This window comes from Condylura cristata, unplaced genomic scaffold (genome assembly GCF_000260355.1).
Source record: "Condylura cristata isolate star-nosed mole 26May11 unplaced genomic scaffold, ConCri1.0 scaffold00028, whole genome shotgun sequence".
Taxonomy (NCBI): Eukaryota; Metazoa; Chordata; class Mammalia; order Eulipotyphla; family Talpidae; genus Condylura; species Condylura cristata.
This window is the reverse complement of record NW_004567129.1, coordinates 5,621,254-5,638,595: the sequence shown is the minus strand read 5'-3', so window position 1 is coordinate 5,638,595 and position 17,342 is coordinate 5,621,254.

The following is a 17,342-nucleotide window of genomic DNA, read 5'->3' as shown; positions in this document are numbered from 1 at the left end:
TCTCCCTTATTACGAGTGATGTTGAACATTTTTTCATATGCCTGTTGGCCATCTGCATTTCCTCTTTGGAGAAGTGTCTTTTTAGCTCTACTGACGTGGGCCTCATTTTTAACACACCTGTCCCTTTCAGAGCAATTCTTTCTGTTGGCTTGTGTCTATGCAAGTGTCCTTTAGTCTTCTTTCCTTTTTATAGTAAACCTACTCCTTTGGATATAACTAACATCTCTGTTTCTTGGAGAAACTCACCAGTGCTGCTAGAAGAGGAGCTCTGTTGAAAGTTCCCAGAGTTAATTCAAGGACCCCACTTACTGAACCAAACATCTCCAAAAAAATATTTTCTTTAACCAGGTGGCCTTACAGGAAAGGAAAGGCTGTGCTCTTAACCATTATGCTACTTGCCAGAAAGGCAGTTAGGTTCCTCTCCCCTCCTCTGCCCTCTCCCAGAGGGAACCTGTCAGTATGTAATTCAGGAGCCTTCTTGGGTATCAAAGGCCCAACAGGGCCTGTCTATCTTTATGGGGTGGGTGCTGGGGGCGAGCCACAACACCTGTCTGACGTTTACAGGGTAGTGTGAGGTAGTGCTGGGCAGGAGGCAGAGTGGCGCCTAGAGGCTGGAATGGAACTAATTACAAGGAGAGCAGTAGATGCCTGGCAGGAAAGGACTCATGAATGTGTGTGTGTGTGGGTAGCCACAGAGGACCAAGCTGGGGACATGCCAAAATGCTGAGGAGGTTGTTTTAGCCCTGAGAAAAGACCAACTGGCAGTTTCCAATCTATATCTGGTGGAACCCTAAACCTCTGCAGAGACACTTGGTTAGCCTGTTTGGGTTATGCTACACTTACCGTTTTTACATGTTGATTCCATACAAGTTTTTTTTTTTTCCCCCAAAGTCTCTGTTTTGGATATATTCAGCTAAATGGCTTCTAGAGTCCTTCCTTTTGATGTCCGAAGTGGAAATGGTATTGGAAAACTTGCTGACATAAAGACCTAGTGTATGCCCTGACCTGACTGGAGAGTACACTTAGAGAACTTAGGATGAAACTTTTACGTCAGCTTTTACCTCCTAGTCCTAATCACACTCATTTATCCTGCAGACGGTAAATGCCTGTGAGTGCCCAGCCAGAAGGAAGTCTGACCAGTGGTTCAGAAACCCTCCGCTTTGGACCATGCAGTCTTTTCCCTTCCAGCCTCAGCTCAAACAGTCCCAGCTCCAAACAGTCTCAGCTCTAGAGCATTCCTGGCTCATTATCTGAAAGAAATGACTTGAGCAGCAGCCTGCTGAGAGTGAGGAGGAAAGGAGAAATAGTAACATTGATTTATTTGGGGCAAAATGATCCACAGATAGAGGGGGAAAGGAAGGAAGCTATCATAAAGCTGGCTGGGTTCTGTGACCTGCAGGGGCAGAGACCATCACAGTGCATGGTAGAGCAGACAGATGGGGTGGCCACTGGGCAAGTGGTCTTTTCCACCCCATCACAGAACAATAAAGCTGGAAATCAAGGATGAATGAAATAGGTGCCCTTGGCTCCCACAGGGCCTCAGTTAACAGCGAACTAGCATCTACCTTGGAAAGGTTGCTTGCTTATGGCTTGATGATTTTATGCACAACCCCCCCAAACCCCGCCCACCCCCACCTCACACAGCCACTCTGTTGTGTAGGAACTGCTTGATAATAAAGGCTCCAGATGACCTCATGTCAACCCCACCACTCAGTTGTCAGCTCAGGCTTTTCTTCTGTGGGGTGACCAGGCTGCAGAGGTAGAGCTCATTCCTGAGCGGCATCTCTGGGTTCTTAGAATAGCCAGTATGGTCTGAGAAGTCAAATGAAGGTGACCTCTCATGAACAGGTCCATTTAGGGACCTCAGTGCTCTTTCCAACATATACCAATTCTGCAAATTGCTGCAAATGAGAATGTGAAGAGGCACTTTTATTTTTTCCCACAAAGAGTTCAAGAGATTTTTCCCATAAAAAGGGAAACCTCCCCCAGGTGGTCTTTCTCTGAGGTTGTAGAAGCAGGAATTGCATGAAATTTGCTTCTCTGATAGGTAATTAAGAGGCACCATAGACTTGTGGGTAGCAAAAAAGAGTTCAAAATGTTTTCACCTAAAACCTCATGCCTGGTGTTTCATGTTTGAGCTATGTTCTGACCTACCCAGAGTTGATAACCACACCAGGCTGCTTTTGTCCTGTGAGTTTGGGTCTGGGCCTAATATGACTGAAATAGCCAGTAGAAGTGGATCATATGATCTGTTCTTGCCTGTAGATTACTAGGGGCAGTAGTTGGGGCATACTTTCGGCCCCCAATCCTGGGATTCTGGTGAATCCTGTCATCCCTCCAGGTGTTTATTGATCACTGGTTGGTGCTGGAGGTTAGAGGTGGTTAGAGGTGGTAGGCAAGAGCCACCAGAATGCCAGAGGATTTCCACCTCAGCTCTGGTCTTCTAATTTTATCCTCTTGGACATGTTCAGACCTCAGTGTCCTTATCCTTCAGGAGCTAATGATAATGGTACCACACTGGGGGGTTTTCCATTTGTTCTTCTAGGTTCTTTCTGGCACCCTTCTGTACTTTTCCCCATCCGTCTGTGTCTGGGTGGTTGTATGGATGGTCTAATTTTAGAGCTTACTAGGCCTGTCTGTGGGCACTCTCCCTTCCTTCACCTCCAGGCCCTGGAAACTTCTGATCATTATTCTATATCTACAGATTTTCCACTTCTGGTTATTTAATATAAATGGAACTATACAGTAGATGGCTTTCTGTAACTAGCCTCTTTCACTTAGGTTGTTTTCAAGGTTCATATTATATTTCAGTGCTTCATTCCTTTTTGTTACTGAAAAAAATCCCATGATATGTATATACCACATTTTATTTGCTCTCTCTTATTGATGAATGTTTAGTTTGCTGTCATTTTTTGGCTATTGTGAGTAATGTTGCTGTGACCATTTCATATGTCACATAGGTTGTTTTTTGTTTGTTGATGATTTGGTTTATCTCAATTGAATTTAATCTCCATGGAAACGAAGATCATTATGTACTGTATATAATATAAACATGTAGTATCAGCATATGGGATAAATTTCTTTGGCATTGGTAGGTGCTTGAAATGTTTTTTAAAATTAAAAAATTTTAAATGTTTTTTAAAATTAAAGAATAAATATTGGCAATGGAAAGAAATCAGGTGGCTAAAAATCCTACAACAGGTATAGCTTAGAAATCTAGACTGGTGGAGTATATTTCTGAAGGTTATCTTAGATTATCTGTCAGCCTCACAAGAGATGTGGGACTAGGGAATTTGCATTTTCACAACCTTTTCAGGGAATTCCAAGCACTTTAGTACTGGAGAGACCCTGAGCCTTCTACCTCCTGGAGAGACTTGCCAGTAGGTGGTGAAAGGAGGTAAATCAACTAATTGTCCCTGCCCAAACATTTTACTTTTACAACTTTGTTTTGAGCACCATGGAGTTATGTTCTTTTCCCAGTGATGTCCCATGCGAGGCATCTCTGTCTGGGTCAGGTTGAAGCTGAAGCAGTTTCCAAAAGTAACTCCAGGTTTCATCTTTAGCACTGTGTGCTGATTCTCTCACAACTCATCTATGAGGTACAGGTTTTCCTTTGTCATGGGGAATGCTGGATGATTGAAGAGGCAAATAAAGCAGCTTGCAGTCAACTCAGCAAGAGGGGAGTCCAGAGCCACAGATGATCACAGAGAAGTGTAGAGTGGGGGAGGATAAGCAGTAGGTTGGGTGTGAGAGGTCAGCAGTCTGGATTAGCAGCAAGGGGTTTATAGGTAGCCCTGTGGAGGCATTGCAAAGCAGCACTTCCATATCTGAACATTCAGGCAGGTTCATAACCTTCCCTTGTCTTGTATTGAACAAGAAATGCCATTAATTGCTTTTCAACTGTGTAGAGATGTACATGATCTTTTCTGGAAGAAGTTGCTACTGGGTTTTAAAGGAATGTTTCAGTCTTAAACTTTGATCTGACTTCTACAAGAATAAGGCTTTTTATTCTTTATAGCAAAGGAGACTTCTAAGAAGTTTGAGTATTCAAATTTGAAGTCTCCCCTCAGCATGTGAAAGCAATATTAGTGTCACTTAAGTATAATGGATGAATGTAACGAGACGAAAAACCCGAAAAAGATTTATATCCAAATGAAAATGCATGTTTGAGCTAACTGCTATCTTTTGCTAATTTTTTTATTTGATAAGGAGCATTAACTACATATTGGCATCAAGAGGCTGTGTGGGATAAATAAGGCATATTTCTATATGATAATGCATGCAAATTCAGCCTAGTGCTGAGCCCTTTTCTCTCCTTCAGTATCCTGCAATAGAATGAGGAAGAGAGGCTATACCTACCTGCGCATTCTCCAAAGTAGAATGCCTTTTCCCCCTTTACTCTGATATTGCATACCTGCCTCTATTGACACGAAACATTGTTAAAATTCACTTAAAATTCACACATTGTTTTTTGTGTACTTTACCATGCCAGATACTATGTTAATCCCTTCTTATAAAAATGTTTCATACCAAGTCTTAGGAGTTTGGTAATATCATTACTCCTACTTTACAGCTGGAGAAACTGAGGCTTACAGAGATGTCTCTTGGTACAACATTGACTCACCCATCTGTGTCTGATTCCGAAGCTGATTCACTTAATTACTAGCAGTTTTAAGTCATGGTCCCTAGAACCTTGAGGTCTCCCTGGGACTCTTTCTGAAGGGGTCATGAAGTCAAAACTTTTCTCATAATAACGTCAATTTATCACTTGTCTCTTCCACGTTGTTGATATATGTACTGGTGGTGTAAGATCAGCAGTGACTATAACTGCTGGCACCTTAGCACAAATAAAAGGATTGTTAGCAGACCACACTGCAAATCATTGAATTCTTCCCTGGTATGTTAAATAGATTGTTTAACATTTGAGAATAACAATGAAATATCTCAGTATTATCACTGAGCCAATACTTTCCTAATGACCAATGTGTGATGTAATAGACTCATACATGGGTAAGGATCCTTTCAATTTTACTGTTACACTTTTAAAAAAATAATATAATTGTTAATAGTTTATTTTTACATTATTTTATGCCTTTTTCCATCTCAGTTGTAATCCCCGTGGGCTTCCCATTACCAATTCACCTGTGTGCCATCACCACAGTCCAGTGTACTCTTCCCACCCCAGTTCCAATCCCATTCCCCTTCTACCCCCATAAAATGTCTCTGATTATAGTTGTTCATTGTTTTCATTTTTACTGTATTACATTTGTTTCTCTCTCTCTCTTTTTTCTTTCCTGATTGCTTATACTCCTGCTATGAGTGAAACCATCTGGTATTTTTCTTTCTCTTTCTTTGTTATTTCACTAAGCATGATCCCTTCCAGGTCCATACATATACACAACGGAATATTACTCAGCAATCAAAAAAGATAAACTCATGCCTTTTGCAGCTACTGTTATGTTTTTCAAAGCACTTAATAAATACTTAAGAGTTTTCTCAGTCTATGTTTAAATGGAAAATCTATATTTAATATTTTTCTTTATTGAGATAACACTGATTTACAACACTGTACATGATTTAGGGGATTAGGTTCACACTCCCTCAGCAGTATGTCATCCTACCACCCCCACCATTAAAGCATCCATAGTCCTTTACGCTAAGCTATTGCTCCTTTCCACTTTTTCCTTACCCTACCCTCGCTGCTTCTCTAAGGAGCCTCAATTTTGCAGTCATATTTCTAGCATTTTGATTTAATTGTTTTTTTTTAAGGTTTTTATTTATTCATATAGAACTGGGGTGCAGGCCAGAGGCACAGGGGTGGTGAGAAGATTCACCAGAGGCAGAGTGGGGAGCAGCATAAGCAGACTGATGAAGTACACTGCTGAGGGGAGCAGCGGGCGAGACAAGAGAGGTCTGCAGCACCATGTGGATCACCTCCCGGGTGAGGATTGAACTCACACTGAAGCAGCTGTGGCTTCTTTGCAGTGCTGCGCTTTAACCCGCTGTGTCACCAGGGGGTTTAGTTGTATTAGAGACTTTATTTTTTCTTTATATTTCACATATGAGTGAAATCATGTGATATTTGTCCTTCTCCTTCTGACTTATTTCACTTAGTATAATCCCCACTGGTTCCATCCATGTTGCCACAAATGGCAAGAGTTCTGCCATTCTGTATCTACCATGTCTTCTTTAATCCACCGCTCTGTTGATGGGCTACTTAGGTTGTTTCTATAACTTGACTGTTGTAAATAGTGATAATGTGAATAGAGGAGTATATAGATCCTTTTGAATTAGCGATTTTGTATTCTTTGTTTAGATTCCTAGGAGTGGAATTGCTGGGTCATTTATCATTTTTATTATTTTGAGGGACCCCTCCACTCTTTTCTAAAATGGTAAATATTGATTGATAACCCTCTTGAGGACTTTGGGGTCCTCAATATATATATATATATATATATATATATATATATATATATATATATATATATATATATATTAGGATAACCAAAGAGTCTGGAGATTAAAATATCTGAGAAGCATTGCCCCAGACAGCTTGGCACCATGAGAATAGGAGAATTAGTTTGGTAGTATCACTTAGAATAACTTGATTCTGCACCTTTTTTTTTTTTTTTAATCATGGAAAATGTTCCATGTTCCTAAAATTCCCCACCTTTGACCTGATCATTGCCATATGTTAAGCTGGTGAATGAGGTCAGGATGAATTCAGGCAAGTTGACCAAGAAAGCTAAAGCTCTAGGTCTGTGAAAATTACCCCATGACAGGCACTTGGGAGCCAATAGTTTATACACAGTGTTATTTTTCTGCCCAATACTTCAAGGGGCTAGATATTTGGTCCTCAGTTTGACTCCAATCAGATAGTTGTCATCCCCATAGGGCGTTTATTCTGTGAAGGATTATGTTCACATGTCTAGGAATAGGATGGTTATAGGCAGGCCACCTTCAAGGAAGGGAGAGAACCATACAGGTCCAATGCTTCACTGAGATAGGAAAAGAAAATATCCCCACCAAATTCCTGGGCAACATAAGAAAAATTGAGGGGTTGAACGTGTCATGAGTGAAATAAATCTAAAGTAAACTTTCATCACTGAGCATTTATTTTTAGCTAGATAACATGCTAGGCTATTTAAATGGATAACCTCATTTAACATCCTCAACAAACCTGTGAGGTAAGGATTATTATTCCTGTTTTATAGATGAGGAAAATGAGGCCCAGAAAGGTGGGTCTAGCCAAGACTTTGGCTTTAGTTTTGCTTGTCTCCAGAGCCTCGGGTTCTTAACTCTGACATTTCTCCCTTTGAATGAAATGAGAAGTCTATTGGCTAGATGGCAGCTAGAAAACATTTTAAATATAAAAGAGTGGGCAGATGTGGAACACTTTAGAAGAGACTGGATATGGAGGGGGAAGTTGAGTTTGTTGTTGCTGCTGCTATGTACATGTGTTGTGTGTATTTCACTGTATAGGGAGATATTAACCTGAGACTGATCTTCCTTTTGACTGTTCAAGATGAAACACTAGTCTGTGAAATCAGTGCACTGATTTTCATGTCGCCAGAAGTTTGGAAGTCAGATAATGGGTCAGAAGACTCCAGGCACAGTGCTGTGGAGAGGGCTATACAGTTCAGCCTGGAAAATGGTAGTGGAAGATCATGGACACCTGCAGAAGCAGCGGAGGACTTGAGAATCCTAATTCTGCTCCATTTGGTCAGTTGCTCTCTTTGCCAAAGTCCTCATCTCTAAGATGGAGATGGCAATGCCTACTTAAAGGAATGTTGTTAAGAATTAAAGGAGGTAATAAATAAGAATTGACCTTGCATACTAACTAGCACACACCAAGTACTCAAATCTTTTGTCTCTCCCCCTCATAATACCAGATGAGGATCTCTGAACCCTGTCTCTGTCATCCCTTCTTCGTTCAGATTTTGTTTTTTTGGTTAATCTTTTAAAGACACCCTTTGTGCTTTCCATAGTGGTAAAGTAGTCAGCATTCCCATCAACTGTGCGTTCCTTTTTCTTTTAAGCCCTCCCAACAGTTGTTACTTCTGATCTTTTAGATATGGGAACATTCTCACAAGTGTGAAGGAAAGGTGATGTGATTGTGATTTGCATTTTTCTGATAATAAGTGATGCTGAACATTTTTTTATGTTCTTGTTGGCCCAGTGATCTACAGTAGAGGACTATTAATGCTTGGATGTTGGGCATGCTGTGATAACCTATATTTGAAGAGGTGTGACTCTCTACCCCTAAAACATATATAGTGTTGTAAACCAGTGTGAATTTAATTAAAATACTAAAGGCACCCTCTATGGAATGTTTAGGATTCCTTTTAGGAACCATGTTACTAGACTCACCAAGTGCTCCTAGCTGCATAGTTTTGGATAAGGTCCTTGACTCCCTTTGCCTTATTTACCTCAACTGTAAAACAACTGAACAGTAATACTTACCTGTAGGATAACTGGGTGGATTAAGCAGGATGAGGCTTGGAGGGGATGCAGCACAAAGCTTACCCCATTGTGTGAGCTCAATAATGACTCCTCATCAGGGCCATTCTTTGACAGGAATGGTTCGAGGCACTTTCTCCCTTTTCCCCCTTGTTTTTAAATTAATTTTTCAGTTGTTTACATATTTATATAACTTTGGGTTTACATTTTTACTCCTCCATATGTATATATGCTTTATTCACCCTCCAACCGAATTCCTGTGGTTTCTAGATACTTTCTAAGTGATACTTTATTGAGTCTTTAACAATGATTCTGTGGGACAAGTTCCATGATGCCTGCTTCACAGATGAGAAAACCATCCTAGGAAATAGGCTAACACAATGCTGATACAGACCTCCTGAGCTTTCTGCTTTCTCTATCTACCGCACACCAGTATGGGCCCACTTTGTTATTTCTTAACCAGTGTTATTTGTGACTTAATAATTGACTGCGGCTTTGTCAGTGACTGAAAAACTTTTTGTATTTGTTTTGTAATTGTACATTAATAACTTACAGCTCTGAAAGCCCAATAAGATCATGTATGTGAAAGGACATAAAACTTGGAAATACATTAAAAAATGTTTGTATTTTTATTTATGTAGGCTCCCACCATGTTCCAGAAAGGGATTTGAAGTAGCCTACTAGTTGTCATTTGGGTGATGATGATTAATGATTATAATAACAAGACAGCATAATTGGTTCAAATTGTACCTTTTGAAATGGCCTCCACAGAGGCCAAGTGGTGGGGAGAGGAAAGGCATTCTCTGCCTCAGAGAGCTGAAAAGATGGGCCTAATTGGTTAAAAGCAGCTTTGTTAATTGCTTTGGCAAGGGCCTGAGAAAAAGCTTTGGTATGATTATACATGAACGGGGTCCCTCGAAGCCCTGTGATTTCCAGCTAGATCTGCTCCTCAAATCAGAAGCTGAAGAGAGAACAGATGTTCAAGCACTTGACAGAAATTTAATAAGATACTTAGAAAAATTACCATGTTCACTTTGCCCCTCCTGACCTCTGGGTTGGAAGCTGGAGGAAGGCCTGTTTTGGGTGGATGATGTTCTGAGGTTGGAACTGAAAGGAGCACATGCTAGAGTTATCCATTTATCTGAGACCCTGCTGTTCCCTGGCGCACTAGAAGGGTTTTTTGGTAGTGGAAAGGTAACAGAAAGAAGAGGCTTGATTTTAAGCAACATATGTGCCTAGATGCAACTGAGGTAGGCAGGCTGTGATTGAGTTATGAAAATACTCTATTTAGACTGCAGAGGAGCAACATCAAGCCTGAACAGATCAGTGTGGCAAATCTCTGTGGCATAAGCTGGAGCACTCAGGAGGAAAGAGAAGTCCACAGATACGATTTATTTTTCCTGAAAAGTAATTCCCCCTTGTAAATGAGGTTTATCACAGCACAGAGAATGGTGATTTGTACATGAGGCAGCTCCATACCAATCAGGCAAGACCCAGGAAGTTGAGGGGTCAGAGAGTGACCACTTGGATATATAGCGGCCTCCAAAATTTATAAGTGCCTTAAGCCTCAGTTTCCTCACTTGTAAAACCATATTTCAGGGATACTGTGAGAATTAAATGACATAATGCAAATGTACTCATTTCTGGAAGCTCTTGTAACAATACCAGAAACGGGGGGGAGGGGGGTGTTAAAACAGTATATTTATTCTCTCACAGCTCTGAAGGCCAAAAATCTGAGATCAAGGTGTCGACAGGGCTGAAACTCCTGAGGTTCTAGAGGAATCCTTATATCCTAATCCTAGTTCCTGGCGGCTCCCAGCAAACCTTGTGCTACTAGGCTGTGGGTAATCACTCTAACTTCTGTATCTTTACAGGTCTTCTTTCCCTTTGGTGGGGGGGTCTTGTCTCCTCCTCTTATAGGGTGAACTCATCTCAAGATCTATAAAGACCCTATTTTCCAAGTAAGGGCACATTCTGAAGTTCTAGGTGGACACAAATGTTTAGGGATTACCATTCAACCTACGATGTCCAGTTAAGTGTATTAGAAATAGAAAGCTCTGGATAAGTCATCTATTATACTTGTTATCACTATTACTGCTGTTATGACAATGGAAGTACTAGTAGCTTAAGCTTACCTGAACTACATCTGTTTATCAGCTGCATATAGATGCATGGTCATAGCCTGATTAAGGGTTAGTAAGGCAGGCTGGGATACAAGAGTGTGGGTATTAGTACATGAGTGTAGCCGGTTACAGTTACAAAAAACCTTTAATCATGGATGTTGTGTGTAAAATTCTTTGATGTCAGGGTTTGTGTCTTAGTGATCTTTCCCAATATGGGCTCAGCAGAAAGGGAAATGTCACTGGACTCAAAGAGCCCCAAGTTTAAACCCTGAATTTACCCAAACTTCTGGGAGGTCCTGTTTGTTTTTTATCTGTACAATGGGGTTCATGGTTTTTCTCTCCTTCTCACACATGGGTTTCTATGGATATTGAGAATATGTGGGGAGTGACTGCAAAGCCCAAAGCTTAGAGATAAGAGTTAGAGAAGAGCTGAATGAATGAATGAACCAGCCTATGAATGAGCAACACCAGATTCAGTCAATCAATGACATGGGCAGAATCTACAAGTAATCCAAGGTGGAAAGCAGGAACATTGTGTGTTTCTTACAAATGCTTTTGAGGGTGACCAAATGGTTCACAGTGTTCTGGGATAATCATCCAAGTCCACATGCAGGGTCTGTGCTGAGCAGAGACCCAAAAACACAGCTTTTAGTCTCTGAGGTTTATAGTTTGCATCCCTAACAGATGTTCTTCAAAAAATCAAAAAGTATAAAAATAAATTGTTTTAATTCCCAGAAAGGAAATGTACTGAGAGTAGCTTGAGATACCAGTTATAACAGGAGCTCTAATCTAGCTTGGTGGAAGGGAGAGGTGCAGGAAGTTTCCTTTAAGAAAGGACATTTGAATTTAGAGCTGAAAGAAGGGAATTGAACAGAAGGGGTGGACAAAGGAAAGTGGGCAGGAGTACTTGGTGTAAGGGTGAAGAATTTTTTTTACCAAGAATACCTTATGCAAAAATCGAATGTAAAATACAGATCAAAATCAGTTTGCTCAGAATGAATCTGGTGTATTCACCCTGGGAAACTGGTTGTTTGACTTTTTCTTGTTCTTCTCAGGGTAGATCTGGGCTATTGCTAGGGAAACCTAAGGTTCATCATCATACAGTTAAATAGCTTGCTTAGAGTGTTGAGGGAGAGGCTGCTACCAGTTGGAGAAAGAGGGTTAAAAAATACAAAACAGGGCCCTCCCTGGTGGCGCAGTGGGTTAAAGCTCAGTACTGGGAAGCTAATGCCACTTCGCATGAGTTTGATCCCTGCCCTGCAGGTGACCCACATAGTGTGGCAGACCTATGACCCGCCCACTGCTCCTCTCAGCAGTATATTTCGTCAGTCAGCCCATTCTGCTCTCCACTCATTGCCCCTGCACCTATGGCCTATACCCCAGTTCTGTATGCATAAATAAATAAATCTTTAAAAATAATACAAAACAAAGTACTGCCTGTTCCTTCCCTTTGTAACTTGGGGCGAGAAATTACAGGAGCCAAATTGTACTGAAATTGGACAACAAAGCAAAAGACAAATCTAGATCTCTACCTCGTCTCCCCATACCTGACCCTTGACACTCAAATAGTAAATGGTGAGCTTCAGAGTCACCCTGCAGTCAGGCAAGGAAAGTCGGCTTTGTTTTGTGACTTGGAGGTGATTGGGAACTGCACTCTACTCAGGAGTGTATGACTTCCTGGGGCACAAGGCTTGGAAAGTGGTTGCCCACCTACTGTGGCTCTGAAGCAGGGACTGGCCCCCTGCTAACTTGGTGAGTGGTGAGATGCTGGCACACAGGACTCTGAGGCTGGGGCCTTGACCATACACTTCAGGAAATGTCCAGGACATTGCAACAGCGAGGATTCTGCCCCTCCTCAGCTTGGCCTCACAGCTATATTGTCACATTATTACAAAGCTTGTCATTGAAGCATCACTGTCTGCAACCTTGACACACACCATTTCAGATTCATTTTTCAAAATTGCTTTGAAAGCCCAGGGCCCGTCCCATCCATTAGTGGATCTCCTCTGTGACAGGTACTAGAGGTGATGGAGGTGGCGAAACTCCCATGTGCACTGCTGATTCACAGAGACACTTGAGAAAAGACACTGACTGTCTGGGCCAAAGTCTTCAGGGATGTTTGTGGGTGATTTCCTCTTTCTCTGGAGGGCATCCTCCTTCTACAGGGCTATGTGAGCCCTACCTGCAAAACCAGCACAACCTATACAATCCCATCAGGGCCAGGCTTTTTGGATCTGGTAACTTCACCCATCTAAATTGTACATTCTTAAGCAGACTTTTGAGATTCTGAGATTTTTGTGTTCTCATCTCTATAGTGAAATAATATCTACTACTCAACCCCATCTCTAGAGTAGAAATCATAATACCCACCTTGCAGTTTCATCTGTTTTATAGAACTCATAATACCCTCTTCTCACTATCAGTTGTATGGTAGAAATAATAACCAACCTTGCAATTTTGAATTAGAAATAATATACCTAACATGCCGAGCAGAACATTTAATACATATTAGGCACAGGATCACTTTGATTTTTGTAGACCCAAGCTAATTCATAGTTTTAGCTGCCAGGCATGTTTAAAAATAAAAAAATTCCAAAATTGTCACACAGTTGCAGTATTTTTAAATGTTTACTTAGAACAAATGAATGCTTTTTAGCAAACACAGAATAGAAGGACTGTGTAAAGAGCCTCATTTAGGGGTGACCTCAAAGTCTAAATCCACAGCTCTTGAAGAGATGGAATATGAGCCAGATGTACCAGTGCCATGCCTAATGTGGATCCTAAATATGCCCTTAATAAACAATAGTCATTATAGCATGACATAATAACTTATATCTATCCCTTGAGATTATAAATGATTTTTCCTTTTTTCTCTCCATCTGCCATTACATCAGCTGATTCTCCTCAACTTTAAATCATTTTGTGATGGGCCAATGAGCTGTGGTGGTGGTGGCTGCTGGGATAGAACTGCCTCTAGTTCTTGGCAACTGTTGAGAGTTGGTGTGGCCTCTGTGGCTAGGGAACTTTTTTGTACTAGATACAGGTTTACCCACTGATAAGATTCAGGTTGTGCTCTGGAGGATGGGATGATTTGGGTAGGACAATTCCTGTAGACTATAAAATGCCCTTGGATGGTTGGAGTCAGACTTAGTTTCTTCTAGCTTTATCAGAGTAGCAGGGCAGCTCCCTCAAGGACATCCAGCAAAACCCCAGGTGATAGGCTTGTCAAACAGTTTCTCCTTACTCAGAACAGCAGTATCATACTTTGGCAGTGGCCGTCAGTGAAGGTGTGCATGTCTTTACTGAGGAGAAGGGAGATACCCTTCCTGGATTTTTGCTGAGATGAAATGTCTTAGTCTCCAAATGCTAATCCTAAGGCATCATGAAACTTTTATCACTAACCTAGGAGAGCATATAAAAAACCTACTAAAATTTAGTTTTGAAGTTATATTGGTTTAAAATATTATATAGGTTTTGGGTATACAACATTATAATTTGACATCTGCATACACTAAATTATGATCACCACCAAAATCTAGTTTCCATCTAGCACCATATAATTGATCACAATATATCCACCTCCTTTCCCTTTTTCCCTCTGGCAAGCACCGTTTTTTGCTTATAATTGCTTTTGTGTTTCTAATTTGTTTTGTTTCTTTATCTTCTATATATAGTGAAATTATTTGGTATTTGTCTTCCTCTGACTAATCCCATCTAGTTCCATCCATGTTGTTACAAATGGCTAATTTTAGTAAAAAATAATTGTAGTATTCCATTGTGTGTGTGTATATACAATGTGTATATATATACACACACACCACATACATATTCTTTATCTATTCTTGAGTGCTTAGGTTGTGTCCTTATCTTGTGTCCCATCTGCAATGGATATAAGGATGTATATATCCTTTTGTTAGTGTTTTTATACTTTTTGGGTAAATATGCAGAAGTGAAATAACTAGATCCAATAATATGTCTACTCTCAAGTTTTTGAGAAATCTCCATACTTTTTTCTAGGTAGCTATTCCAGTTTTCATTCCCAAGAATGCTTGGGAGCTCCCTGTTATTCAAATCTTTATGAACACTTGTTCTTTCTTATCTTTTTATTTAATTTTAAAGATTTATTTATGCATACAGAACTGGGGTACAGGCCAGAAGTGCAGGTGTGGTGAAAAGATTTACCAGAGGCAGAGTGGGGAGCAGAACAGGCAGACTGACAAAGTACACTGCTGAGGGGAGTAGCGGATGAGACAGAAGTCTGCCATGCCATGTCAGTCACCTCACTGACCAGCTATCGAAATCATGCTAAAGCAATTATGGCTAGCTTCCTAGTGTGCGCTTTAACCTGTTGCACCACCAGGGCCCTCTTATCTTTTTAATGATGACATTTAGTTGTGGCTATGATTTTTATTTCCCTAATGATAAGTGATTATGAAGATTTTTCAGGAACTACCAGTCTTATGCAATGACATAAAACAAGGCCTGGCCTGGCCTGGCCTTGCTAAGAGAAGACAATGGCTCTGAAAATACCTGGAGAACTCACTTGAGTTCTCAGCCCTCTTCCGGTTTGACTGTCAAACCCTGCTGCCTGAGTTTGGTCTTCAGTACTCCTGAACTAAAATTTGGTATCCTAGTTTAGCCAATGTTTGAATATTCTTGAGAACAACAGGCATGGAGTATTTTGAAATGGGGACCTTCTGAAAAGACATACCGCCCATGACTGATGTAGAAATGAGAGCTCAGTGCCCATCTATCTGAGGCCTAGGTGACCAGCAAAGAGCATGTTTTTTAGGGTTAATTTTGGGACCACTCAGTATTTTGTGATCACGCCTTGGACATGTCTAGAATTACTGTAATAATCAAATGGAGCTTACTACAAAGTTAATTGGAGATTATATTTAGTGATATGTTTTATCATTGTTGTAGCAAGTAGTAATTAGAAATAAAATGAGAAACAGTTTCCATAAAAGATTGTGATTAGCATTAATTATGCACACAGCCCAAATTTTTCTACTTGCATCTTGTTGCTTCTTCCCTCATTAATTATGTCTCTTCACATGCTCCAAAACACAAATTTTGGTTCTAAATCCATGTCCAGGAGTCCTGGTTCCATGTTTCCCCACTGGTGATTCTGGGCTGAAGATCAGAAACACTGTTTATAGTGACCGCCTGGCCAGAAAGAATGGAAAGCTTTCTGGAGGAAGCAGCCAGTTGCCCTCAGTATTAGTCAGGGTTGAGAGGTGTCCTCAGACTGAGGCTGGGGAAGGAGAAATGGAAGCTAGATATGAGGAACAATAACAACCACCTGCTGGATACTATCTGCAGATTATAGGAAATGCTGTCTCTTTATCAGCCCACCAAATGTCTTTATCAGTCAAGGACAGAGTATCAGTGAAGAGGCAAAAGGAACAGTCCTTCCTCCCTCTGTCTTCTTAATTCTGATGGCCTGGAATTCATTGCACATGAAGGGAGCAGAAACTTAAATTGTAAAAACAGATTGTCCATACACTGAAGAGAGGAGTTGCATACTCCAGGCTAAACTGCCACCTCAAGATCTAGTGCTTTTGGGTCAAAATTGGTTCTAAAAAACAGAGGAACTGAGTGTCTGAGGGTTTCAGGAGGAGTGTTTAGTGGATAAATGATCCAAAGGAAAGAGACCCAGAGGCGATGTAGTCAGAAAGCTGCAATCTTCAGAATTTATCCTAAGAGAACGCCAGGGTACTTCCATTTGCCTTGATCAGCTTGACCACTGTGATCACTGGGCTGCCAGTGATAATTTTCCAAGTCTACAGTTAAGTGGAACAATCCATGTCAGTGTGGCCTCTTCTATCTGACAGGCATAGTAATCCATATTCCTGCCCCTCCCCTTCACCAAAGTAAAAGGTAACCTCACTGAAGGTTTGACCACTCCATCTGAGCTCTGAAAATACAAAAAAGATTTACACATGTTCAGCTAAGAACCATTTAATAATTTCCTAACACCATTAAAATCAAATCCCAGTTCTTTATTTTAAATCCCTATCTGATCTGGTCCTTGTCTTTCTTTTATGATATCTCTTACCCTTCATTCATTCGTCCATCTGTCCCTCCTTTCCGCCCTCTCTCATTCCTTTCTTCTTTTCTTCCTTCTATATATGCATGTCTGCTCTGATTCTGACACAGTTGTTTTCTTGATGTTACTTAAGTACCTTTAGAACATTCCTCTTCTGCACTTTCTGGTCCTTCTTCTTGTAACACCTTTACTTCAAAAACTGACTAGGCACTTCTTCCCTTAATTTATTTGTGTCTCTGTTTTCACGTTACTTTTTCCTTGGGAACTATCCCTCACCATCTAGTGTGGTGACTGGAAGGAGGTGACTTCTGAAGTGTGATCTTCTTGATCTGGGTGCTTAACATTTCTGTGTTCTCTGTTAACATTGTCAGCAGTAAATTTGACTTGAGTACTTCTCTATGTGTATACTCTATTACATGTATTTTTTTTTACACCATTGTTCATTTTTTGTACAATGTTTGATTTCTCCCCTTAGGTGTAATCACAAAATTCTCACTACCAGATTGCGTGTGATCTGTCACCAAGTCTCTTATACTCTTCCTTTGCCTGTTTTGACCCCTCTTCTTCTTTCTCCCCTGCTGGATGTCTCAGGTTTATAGTTTGCCTGATAGTTTTGTCTTTGTTTTTTTCCCCTTGACTTCTTAGTTGGTTTCCCTTTATTCCTCCTGTAAGTGATACCATCTGATATATATATTCTTTTGGCACAC